Below are 12,539 nucleotides of genomic sequence, written 5' to 3' on the forward strand. Positions count from 1 at the left end.
ACAGAATGACAGAATGGGTCAGTTTGGAAGGGACCACATTGGGTCATCTGGTCCACCCTCCCTGCTCAAGTAGTGTTGTCCTAAAGTACATTGCACAGAATTAAATCCAGATGGTTCTTGAATATCTCCAGTGAAGGAGTCTCCGCAACCTCTATGGGCAGCCTGTTCCAGTGTTCAGTCAATCTCATAGTAAAAAAGTTCTTCCTCATATTTGAGTGGGAAATCCTGTTCATCAGTTTTGCCCATTGCTTCTTGACCTGTTGCTTGGTATCATTGAGAAGAGCCTGAATCCATGCTCTTGGCACCCTCCCTTCAGATACTGATGAGGTAAGGCAGTTGAATTCTATTATAAAACTAATTTACCTCTGGCCTGCAGTCTCTGGAATCTTGAAAACTAGTAAAATAGGTTCCTTCCTCACCAGGCCCAAGGGGCTGGGGGTGCTGAAGGAGGGAGAGGAGTGCTACCATAATTCTGTGTTGGGCATTATGGCAGCACAGCGAAGGGTGGCTATGGCCAGGGGGCAGCATGAGTGGGCTGTAACGTGACCGCTCCCAGTCCAGCCCGCACACTGGACTGCGCTCAGTGGCTGCGCTCAGCCCGAAGCTCCATGAGATCTGTGTGCCCTAGTTACCTCCCATTGCGGCCAGTCCCAGCAGCCGTGCCCAAAAGCTTCAGGCTCCACTGGGCTCCACTTCTTAGCCTCATCGTGGTGGCTGAGTTGGTCACCCCATGACTGCTGGACTGCAGATCCCAGATTACTGTCAGTCTGCTCAGATCTGGCAGCTCAAGGATAGCAGAAGTGCTGGCATGCACCAGGACATGGAAGGAAAGGCCGAACATGGGATGGAAAGAAAACAAGATCGAGCACTGGAAACCAGAGTCCTCTGGAGACCAAACACTTCAAGTGATAGTGATAATGTATACATACTGCTGGCTGTTGTAAAGAAGTCCTGTGCTCTGCTCTCTACACTGCAGAAACCCCACGGTCCTGGGGGGCAGGGGGAGGACACCCCTCTGCTCTCCCAAGTGCCCTTCCCTCCGATGGTGCAGCATTCACCCGGAGTTGGCTCCTAACCCCGCGGCTACTCGCAGGAGAACGTGGAGCGCCCTTTCCTTTCAGAACGACTCCTTTAATGTCGGTGTTGGCCATGGGCCTTTGCCTTGCGCAAGGCCGCCGTGCCCCGGCTGTGCCCGCTGTCCCTGCGCTCTCGGCTCTGCCGCTGCCTCCCTGCGCCGGCTGCGCCTCCGTGCGGGCCCCCGGCCGGGCTGAGCCGGCTGCAGCCCGGGAGGGCCGGGGAACTGCGGCAGTGCGGAAGGAGGTGGCGAGCAAGGTGCTAGCGAGCACTGTCAGCTGGGCCCCGAGTGTCCTGGCGACAGTGAGGTGATCTTTCAGGCTCGCAATCGGCTCTGAAAACACCGTCATGTGTGTCCTCCATGGGACTGTCTCAACACACTTGCAGCTGTCTTTGGCCCTGTCCTGTGAGTAGTGTGTAATGTATGTGTTTACATGCTTCCTCCGACTCAGTTCCATTAGCTCTCATGGGAAAATCTTCACTACCTGTCTCACACTGTTAGAAATATGTCTTTGGGGAATACTAGGTTTTGGCTGAATCTTCCTCTCATCTTGCCATTGAGCAAACTGTCTCTGGAGTGTACTATTTTCTATTTACTAACTTCAGTTACTTAATTCTTTTCCATCCTAGAGACCTTTTAGTTTATGGTATAAATTTACATAAGCCCATTTAATTGGAAACATTTATACTAATTTAAGAGACATTACACCAGCCACAGTGAATGTATGGTACAGGCTTCCAGGTACTCGGGAGACAGTGGAAGACTGTTCAATTCCACTAGCACTACAAAAGCCTCTCCAGGGATAGTACATGTGCTTTTAGTGACTCATGTTAGCCCCTCTGCAATGACTGTGGCAGAGATCATTCAGTGGCAGGAAATTAAGATATCAAGTGCCTGGCACAACACTTGTTTGTTCAGTATCAGGACTTTGAACTGAATTATAGAAGATTGCAGGGTTTTTTAGAACTGGAATTTGCAAATGGCAATACATCTATTTTACCAATGTTTTAAACTGCCAAGCATCTACCTTCAGAGCATCTTCTGGGAGCAGCTATTTCTATAGACAGCATTATTTGCCCCAACTCCCTCACAAACAGACTGCTTAACACAGCAAGATAACATTTTCAGCCCACAAGGATGAAAATATTAATGACTTGTACTGCATATTATAAAGTTACCATATTATAAAGTTAACCATATCTGTTACCAAAATGGGAAAAACATGGCAGTTTCATGAATAAGTCACAGTAACTTACCTAATAGCACATTTCATTTACCAGGATTCATGTTAATGTTTCTTTTTAGGATTTCTTTTCAGCAGTGATATAAGCACAGGCAGGACACTAGTTACCATATCAAATATTTGTATCTGTTCCAACTTACAGAAACTCCCAAAACTACATCCTATTTAGTCAGAATTCCATTTATTTAATAAAAATGAATATTTGAAATCTAGCTTTACCCATTACTCAAATAGCTCATCTCTATTTCCTTGCTTGTGGCCTTATATTGGTTTCAGATTTTGCATCAGCATTAGCACTGCGTATCCTCTAAGACTGTCTTTTCCCCCTCTTTTGCCTGTAACCATACTCCAAGCTTTCCTGGAACAATCTAGGGTATTTGATTATCCTTAACTTACGTCAGTGCTCAGATTAGAGGAAGAAGTAAAAAACTGCCAGCTCAAGTATTTTTTAAAATATCTGATAGGAGATTAACTTTGATCTGGTTATGCATGATCTGGTCAATCACATTGAAGTCTAGACAAATTAGTCCAGGGTTGTACCATTATCAGCTACTCCTCACTGTTTGTGTTCACCAATGCTCTGCATGTGCATTCACAACATGGCTCTCACAAAAGGGAGTAACCTGCTTCACACACAGGTGAATGCATATTTTGCAGCCCTGAGTGGCATATCACATTGGGTAGGGGCAAAAATATGAGGAGGCTTAGAGAAGGCAGCACAAAGTGCATCTATCAGGTGCCCCTGTAGTGTTACTCAGGCCATTATGAGGACCTTCCCATGGTGGTAAGTGTATTTGTGGGCTCAGAGAAAGTCACCTGTGAACTTGTGGAGATTGTCCAGGAGATCATGATCTGGGATCTTCTGATCTATACAGAGCAAATGAAACAAAAGACAGGCACTTAGAGATAGGGTTGATGTTCTCAGGTCTGTGCCAGGTCTGTACTCTGTGATTTTTCTATTTAAGATCCCTACTCCTCCATGTTTAGGGTGACAGGCAAACTACAAACAGAAAAAAACCACCCTCCGTTGCCAGCTGAAGCATTCCTAGTCTCTTCCTGTGATTTCCAGCCCACAAGGGTACCTTTAGCTCAGCTGTACTGGTATAAAACTGGGTGGTCCTGCTATTAACCAGAATGGGAAATGCAGCCAGAGAGATTATGTCTTTTTTCTTCAAATTAGCCCATATGAATTCTGCAACTTTGTTAAAATAATAAAATAAAACCAACCCAAGAACAAAACCAAAATAAAACAATGAAAACTCAAACCACAAACAAAAAAACCCAACCAAACCCACAAACCCATAAAACATAGTAAAATCTAAACAAAATAGCAAAACCAAAACAATAGAGAAAGACAGTTACATTTTGTTCTGTAACAGTAGGAAAAAAAAATAATGGAAGTTGGATATGTAAAGCTGGGTATACATGGATCTTTGTGCAGAACAGAAAGTATACTATGAATGTATATGCCTTCAACACTAACTAATGTAGTGTTGAAGGCATATACATTCCTGTAACATTATTTTAAGTTACTTCTTCAGTTTGCGGTTCTGATTTATCTGAAGTCGGCAAGATCTTTACATCTAGTCATGTAAGAATTTACTCAAATGGACAAATCAAACTATTTGGGTAAAGCATTTCTATCTGTAGGATGTTCTTTGTCCTTCTAGAAGCATCTCCTTGCCATCTGCTTCCCTTGAGAATTTCCTCTGATGTTCACTTGGGTGTGTTTCTCCCAAAGACCTCTAGCCTACAGCAGTGCTCACGGTGCCTCACTTAACCATGCAGCTGACTCAGATATCGTGTTACACTGGGATGATCAGTGTCAAGCTCAATTATTTTTTCTTCAGAAACAGCTGGCTTAATCACATGTGTCCTCTGATTATTACTGTGCAAACAAAAATGTGGAATAGCAAGTATTCTGAGTTAGGATAAGAACAGCTAAAACACAGAATTCTATCAGAATTCATTACCTAGTTAGGAACCGCATTTTCCACTGCAAGGTATTTCATTATCAATTCTAAACAACTTTTGAATCATTAAAAAAGTATTTCTATGATCTTGCTGCAATGGAAGCATCTTTCTATACATTCTGTAGTTTAAAATCTGGGTTGGTTGAAAGGAATTGATGATTGAAAGACATGAAGTTCAATAGCAACGTAAGAAAGATTAAGAAACTGATAGAAGGTTAAAGAGCTGTAAAATGGAATCTGTGGCCAACCTCATTAGAGCTTTTACTGTCATTCAAGCAGTTTTCCTCTTAATGGCATGAATGCACAATATATGGTGTGGTGTGATGTGGCATGGCATGGTATGGTGCATTCTGGTGTGACCATTGCACTCTCAACTAAAGTGCATGAGACTACCTTTACATGAAACAGCTTCCCTTGCTAAATGAGACTGTTAGTAATTCACCTTTGATGAGGATTTTCTGTCTTTTCTAGGGAATTTTTAGATCAGTGTCTCTTTAAAGTCTACTTGTCTGGGTTTTTTTGTTTAAAGCATGACTTTAGTGCTTACAGGCAAGCCCTCCTTTTCCATATTCTTCTATCTAATAAGGTCATACTGTGCAAGTCAATGAAGTTTATAAAACCTGTGAGTCACTGCCAGCCTGAAAAAAATGAAGCACATGTGGTGAGCGATGATTGCTGTTTAACTTTTTTTTTTCTTTTTTTTTTTTCTTTTTTTCCCCAAGATCTTTGCAGTTGGCTTTGAGGAGGGAGCTGCTGTTCTGGAAGATGTGTGGAAACTGGGGGAGGGCTGGAAGCATTGGCTCGGTCGGTGAGAGCGTGGTGCCAATAACGCTGAAGTTGTGTGCTGGATCGGCAGCGGCCCATTCATTTAAGAGCTGGACTCGATGATCCTTGTGGATCCTTTCCAGCTCAGAATATCCCATGGCTCCGTGGAGATCCCCGAGGAGGGCACGATAACTAGCTAGACGATTCTGCTCTCGCTGAGGTACTTTAGGAAACTGGGAGCAGGAGGGAGCGACACGGAATTTGACCACACGAGGGTGCGTGTGAGTAGTAAGAATGAGTAGGTCGCCGAGTATTTCGGGAAGCAAAACCCTCGCAGGTAAAACCCCGCTGTGCAGGGGTTTCCGCTGACCTCACCTAGCAATCAGTGAAAATAATCACCATATTGCCTATATGTACTCTAGACAGCACGGACACAGTAACTTCATGCTTGAAAAGCAGTCACTTAAAAGCACCATAAAAGCACCATGTCAGACCTAGGGGATTTTTACCTTTTTACCTACCGCAGGAACTTGAAAAAAGAAAAAAAAAAGAAAAAAAAAAAGAAAAAAAAAAAAAAAAAAAAGGAAGGCAGTGAAAAGGAACAAAGTGCACAGTTTAGGGATGCCAGTCCAAGAAGATACCCCGAAGATCTTAACTTCCGTGTGTGTGTGTACCGCTGCAACAAGGAAATGTTCCCTTAACAGCTAGCATTATGAGACAATGCAGCAGCACAGAATTATCTGCAGAAGAGATCCTTCTTGATTTCTTAAGTAAAGCAGAAAGCAGGTCTTGCCAATAGGCATGAAATTCTAAACAAAAAATTCTCTAAGGCAGAGAACATCAGCCTGAAGCAATAGCATCCTGCAAAAATATTAACTATTAATATTTTCAAGAAAGAGTGAAAGATGTTTGAAACAGCTTGAAAATTAAGTAACATCCATCAGTTCTAAAGCTGCTGGAGGCATTTTGTCCTGTTTTCTGCTCAGCATGAGCCTAAATGAAGAATAAATACATGAATTTCTTTTTAGGGGGGAGAACACAAGGTCATCTTGACCTATCTGACAGATGGAGCATATTTCTAAACCCTTGACGTTTTTACCTGACCTTGAAGATAAGAGAAGAATCTCAGAAGAACCAAGAAGTAGAGAACTGTTTTTAAGTTAAGAGAAAAGTTTAATCATTCTTGACTTGAACACTTATGAATCAGGTCAGGAGGCTTAAGTTGAAAATATTGCAACAATTCCAAGGAGAGAACATCAAAGTCTCTTCCTTTTTTCTTACTAATCAGTAGATAAAGGAAAGCCTTCCATTATTAAAAAAAAAAACCAACAAAAACTGGTGGGAGACAATAATAATTAATTTGAAGCCAGGAGACAAGTCATACATTCAAGAGCTAGAGAGTATGACTTTGATAAAGCAGTGGTGTATATGTAAGACATGTATTCTTTTTGGTAAATCTTGTTACATTCATTCAGCATGTATTGGCTGAAGCCAAGAGAAAATTTTCAGCAAGATATACTGATAAGTGTTTTGGCTTTCCATCTTGTTTTTAACAGACTAAGTCCATGAAACCTGTAGGGAAAGAATTATACAAAACTATTTCTTATTTAAAGATTGCATGGCATTCTCAGGGACTGGTGTTGGGACCAGTGGTCTTTGAACCTCCTTGGTTGGTGCCACAGAGTGGGAACCAGTGCACTCTCAGCAAGTTTTTTAATGACACTGAGCTGTGTGGTGCAGCCAGCATGCTGTAGGAGGGGGATGCCTTCCAGAAGGATCTTGACAAGTTTGAGAGGTGAGTTTATGCAAATCTCATGAAGCTGAACAAGGCCAAGTGCTAGGTGCTGCACCAGGGTCAGGGCAGTCCCTAAACAAAGACAGGCTCGGCAGAGAATGAATTGAGAGCAGCCCTGAGGAGAATGGCTTGGGGGTGTTGGTGGCTGAGAAGTTCGACCCAACAACTTGCATTTCAGCCTAGAGAGCAAGAAGTGTTCTGGGCTGCATCCAAAGCAGCGTGGGCAGCAGGGTGAGCAAAGGGATTCTGCCCCTCTGCTCTGCTCTGCTCGACCCCACCTGCAGTGCTGCATCCAGCTCTGGGGTTCTCAACAGAAGAGGGAGCTGCTGGAGTGAACCTGGGTCACAACCCCTGCCATGGCAGGGTGCTACACTAGCCTTGAAGTCTTTTTCAACATAAAACATTCCATCATTCTGTGATGAAGATGATGATTTTCTATTTAGACAGAGGAAATAAGGAAAGTCCAAGTTGTACAAGTTGCTGAAGACTGCATCCATAGTGTCTAATCCTGCTAGAATTTAAGTGCGTCTTTTCTTCCAGTGTTTCAAACATCTCACAGACACTCATAAAGCTGAGAGTTTCTCTTTTCAAGATAATAAGAAAAAAATATTTTACCAATATGGCAGAATTTTTTGGTTCATAGAAATTGTAGTAGGATAAGCTGCTATAAGACTTAGAAATTTGACAATTTTATACAGGTTTCCTAAATTCAAATATAGGATATTCTTTGGTTGCATTTTGAAAAAGCATTACCATTTGCCATTTCCTGTGCAAGTCTCTCAGGCTGATTTGTAACAATGCTGTAGTTCCACCACGCAAATGGACTGTAAAAAATGTGCTGCATAGCAGAATGCTTTTGATGTAAATGTATAGCAAGAAATTTCTGGAAATAAAAACTGTATTAACAAAGCTGGCACTTGGCCACAGTTGATTCCATCCTGGTTGCTGCAACCTGTATCACCTGCAAGGTTGTTTACTTATGGAAGCAGGTGGAGTACAGCCTGTCCCACTGCTGTCCTCAGGAGCCTCTGGTACAGGTACAGGATATATAGCCTTATCGCAGCTTCACATTGCAGATCCTTTGTGTCATTCCTGCTTGTTATAAAAGGGTGACTCTTACAAGTGTACTGCTGTAGCAAATTGCTCTAATACTTAGAAAGAATTCCAGTTTCCTGCTTTACCTCATCTGCTCCTCAGCCTCTTCATACAAACGCATAGCTGCCAGCTATGTTGGAGAAAAAATACAAGTGAGGGAGTGAAGCAGCGAGAGAAGGCTATCTGTCTTCAAAACATTCCACTAACATTTATAATTAGAGTCTACTTTTAAAAAAGCAACAGAAAACCTTCTTTGTTTATATCTTGAAATGAACTGTCAATGTAATGCTATCAGAGTTGCTACATCCTTGGTCTTCAGGCACGTATGCAAGGAGGAGGGTACAATGCCTTCCTCCCTCATTCCTTGGACAAAGAATTAAGACTATCTGACTTTTGTGTTAAAATTTAGAAAAGCAAGTTATAATGACACTTACTATGCATCCTAAACACAGAGAGCAAGTGAGTATTTGGTTCATTAAAGATTGTCTGTATGGTTTTCTCTTTGATAACTTGAAAATCAAAGCTTCTAATTTATTAGAAATTGACAACAAAAATACAACAGTGTACCTTTCACAGCAGTAGAGAAGATAGGTAGCAGAATACTGAATTAATTAGTCATTCCATGGGGTTAATAGAGCTGAAGTATGGGTGAGAACCACAATTAGAATATGTGTTATGAAGAATAAAGGTTTGACAATGAAGATGTTATGAATCATTTACTTAAAAGAAGACAAAGTCAAATTAAAAGCTAGAACCAAAGAGAAACTTTATATATTACATGCTGTTTCTTTTGCTAACAGGTGGTTTATTTCTGCAGTGATGGTATAGTAAGTTGCAAACTCTTAAGCATAGATACTGAAAACAAAATATTTTCTGTGCAGCATTTCCATCATCAGAACCAGTGATACCTAGCTGATTGCCACCGTAAAACTTTAGCTCATCTCCTTTAGAAAAATAATTTGTATTTTACAGTTAGCACACAGTTTTAACCATGGGCTGGAAAAGAAGGAACAATGCAAATGGTCTGTAAAATGTCACATAGAAGAAATACTGCTGTATTTATCAAATGTTTTTGAAAACTGACTGAGAATTCATAACCTGATTGAGAGTATATTCAGGTTTCATTGACCATGGTCCTCCCGAAATATAACTACAGGTAACACTCTATAAAAATCTGTAACTAAAAAGCTAATGCTTCACCTGAGAGCTGAGCTACAGAACAGAAACTTGTAGCTGAATCCCAGTTAGTCCTTCTCTCTGCAGATGTGTTTGGCCCCACTGGAGAAGACGAAAATCTTTGCATAATTTCATGTTATTTTTGGACTTCCATAAGGTTTTTTCACCCTTGGTAAGAATGCTAATAGAAATAAATGTGGATTAGTTAGTCTATTAGCACTTTGCTAAAGGCTGAGGGTCAGAAAAGGTAATTCAGATGTTAAAGGATTTTCAGTGGAAGAAAGGGTTAACAGAGGCTCAGTGTTTCAAGGTGTGTCTTGAAGAAAGGACTTTGAAAAAGAATGCAGCACAGACACTGCAGACTGTGATTCTTTTAACAATCACTACCATGAGGAAAGTTCCAAAGGAAAGGTTTTTCTAAAAGAGGAAACTAACAAGGAAATTGCTCCTGTCTGCCACACCACTGCCCTTCTGATGAAAAATAACATTATTGGTAGTTGGAGAGATTTATTGCCACACAGTTCTTGCATTGAATCAAAGCATGACTGTCAATTTTTTAAAAGAAACCCACACAGACAATCTCATTGTGCCATTTCAGAAAAGAAGGGAGCCTCTGAAGTAACCCTTTAAGAGGCCTCTGGACCAGAGAGCTGCTTTTCCACTTTCTCCAAGTATGCCTATTATTGGGGTCATCATCCATGACTGACTGGGTGTCTTGTCTACAGCAGATTTGCTACAGCAGGTGTTCACAAACACTGGGGTTGAGGAGTCTTTCATAATCAGTCAAATCAATCTAATTTAAACCACTGGCCTTCAGACAGATGTACTCTCATCAGCCTTGCTTTTAGTGTAGGAAGAATTCTCTCCCTTTGTTGCCACATTGGCATGGGTCTGTGGCTGGAGACATGGGCACCTCCACATGTTCAGGTGGCAGCAGGATCTAGGATCTCTGCCATGAGCACCTGACTGGGCAAGCAAAAAAGGGCAAGAGAAAGCAAAAAATAGGCAATGCTTGTAGAGGCATACAAATAGGTTGGTTTCCACTGAAACACCAACAATAGGTCATGAGAGTTTGTGTAAAGACAAACTACACACATTACTGAGGGGTAAAGGCAGCTGTCACCTTAAGGTAGATGCTTCCAATAGCTGTTCTCAGTTACCTGCATTCAAACACTGATTATTTATTTTAAAATCTTCCTTGCGATAATTTCTCTCTGATAAGAAATAAATTATCTCAGTTTTCAAACTTGTTCAAATATTCACTAACACCTGTAATTTCTGTTTCCTAAGCTTGGATTGTTGAGAGAGTTCCTATATGGAGTTACCTTCCTCACATCTTCTGTAAAGGGCCAGAGACTTTTCCTTTCTTGCTTGCAAAGCAACCACTGAACCCACACAGTTTACCTTCAGTACACCAGGCCTTGTACCGCAGTAGCTGCACATTCGCTGATTCTTTCCAACAGGGATGCAAATGACTGCAGGCAATGTTTTAGCTTAACTATAGCTCCTTTACTGCAAAGCTGCTCACAGTCCATGTTCCATTTCACTTTCTGAATATCGCTGGAACTTTTGGTCCTTACCCTGCTTGGAATATGAATTACAGGAATAGTGCCTCTTTTGTCCAGGCAGTCAACCCATCCACTTAATTTACTTACCACTTCTGGATGTTTCCTAATTGACAGACACAGCCCTGTCTCACACAGCCTCTACAATGACCTAGGAAATTATCATACATGGGTCATGTCTGTGTAGGGCATCTCTATGGACCATGAAACATGGTCTCATATATGGAAGCAATACACTGAGATAAATACAGCACTGAATCTTGCACCAACTTCACAATCTATCTGCTATTGCCTGTCTCTGTTTGTGTGCCAGTCACTTGAATTAATATCCAGTGAAAACAGACATATAAGGATTATGCTTCAGTCTGTGACTGAACAAGTTGTCATGAGCATCAAGGGGGCTGGAATTTTCCGATGTAGCTCTTAAATCCTTAAGTAGCAGAGGGAAGATCAATCCTTTACAATTTAGCACTCGATACTGAGTCACTCACTAAATACAAATGTTTGTGGTAACTCAGAACAATTCTAAGTCAGTCATCTATGAATGAGAATACTTGTGGCTAGAGGCTTAGCTTCTACAGTAACCCCAGTCTTTGTCATTTTGGCTTTTCTCATGTCTCCTTGTACTCCTGCAGATTAGTACTGATAATACCAGACTTGCTGTGCAAATAGCAGAGTGCAGGTTCTTTCTACCTTTCTTCTCAAGATGCCATTGCTAAGACTTTCATTCTGCATGTCTTGGTTCAGCTGATACATTTTTTCAAAGCCTTATTACTCTAAATAAAACAGCAGGGATCAGGTAAATGCCAGTTTTTGGCTTCTTTTTTAATTATTAGTGATAAGTAATTATTAGATTATTGGAGTTTTCTGTTGCTTATACTGCTTCAAATGGAACATTGCAAAAGGAAGACTCTTTGCTAGCTACCAAATCATTTAGCCCTGTTAAGATCCAGTTCTGAATGTTGTTGAGAATTCCTTATTGAAAGTGAAACTCAAACTTGAGTGCTAGTGTACTGCAAACTTGAACAAGCCATCAAACTCAGTGAGGAGAAAGAGAAACTTTTGCTTGGTGCTGTGCATTATACATGTACATGTGTATTTGTGTTTGTCTTAAACTTGGTCTTGATAATGAGAATAAAAATATGTGCACAAGGAAGGCTGCAGGATCAGTAAACTGGTCCGTCTCTAACACACTTTTTCCCCAAGTGGAATCACTCCTTTGTAGCACTCCTGCAGATTCTGAGTATTAGGTCTTTCTTATTTTTATGTGTCAACGTATGTCTTGTTCTTGCTCATGCGATTAAAATTAGGAGCAATACTCCATGATGAAAAGGCATCCTATGTAATCCTATTATTGTGTAAATCAACCAGTGACTCAATTAGTAACTGCATTCAGCAAAGTACAGGCTAGTATAAGATTTATCCTGACATTTGTCACTTAAACAAATAGCTTAATTTTATTCTGAGCATGCAAAGCTGAGCAAATAAAGCTAATTACCACAGTGAGGTAGGGCATCTGGCAGAGAAGGAAACTGTGCCTGTACCAGTTTCATTTTTTCCTAGAAGAAAGTGAGAACAAGTTACTGCAAAGAAAAACTTCCCCCTCCACACACACATAGAGACACATAATGCTGTGTGTGAAATGCCCACAGCCATTTGATGCACTGTGCAGCATCATTGCAGAAGGTTAACAATGGTTCACCAGGAGTAGGTGTTTCTAAACTAAGAGATGTTCTTGTTAGTACCAGACAAAGTTCTCCCTAATGATAGGCAAAGCACTGCTTGATCAGCCAAATGTTTCCTGCTACTACACAGCTGTCAACTCTTCCAGCCACAGTTCCAGGGAAAATTC

The sequence above is a fragment of the Ammospiza caudacuta genome, chromosome Z, assembly GCF_027887145.1.
Source record: "Ammospiza caudacuta isolate bAmmCau1 chromosome Z, bAmmCau1.pri, whole genome shotgun sequence".
Lineage (NCBI taxonomy): Eukaryota > Metazoa > Chordata > Aves > Passeriformes > Passerellidae > Ammospiza > Ammospiza caudacuta.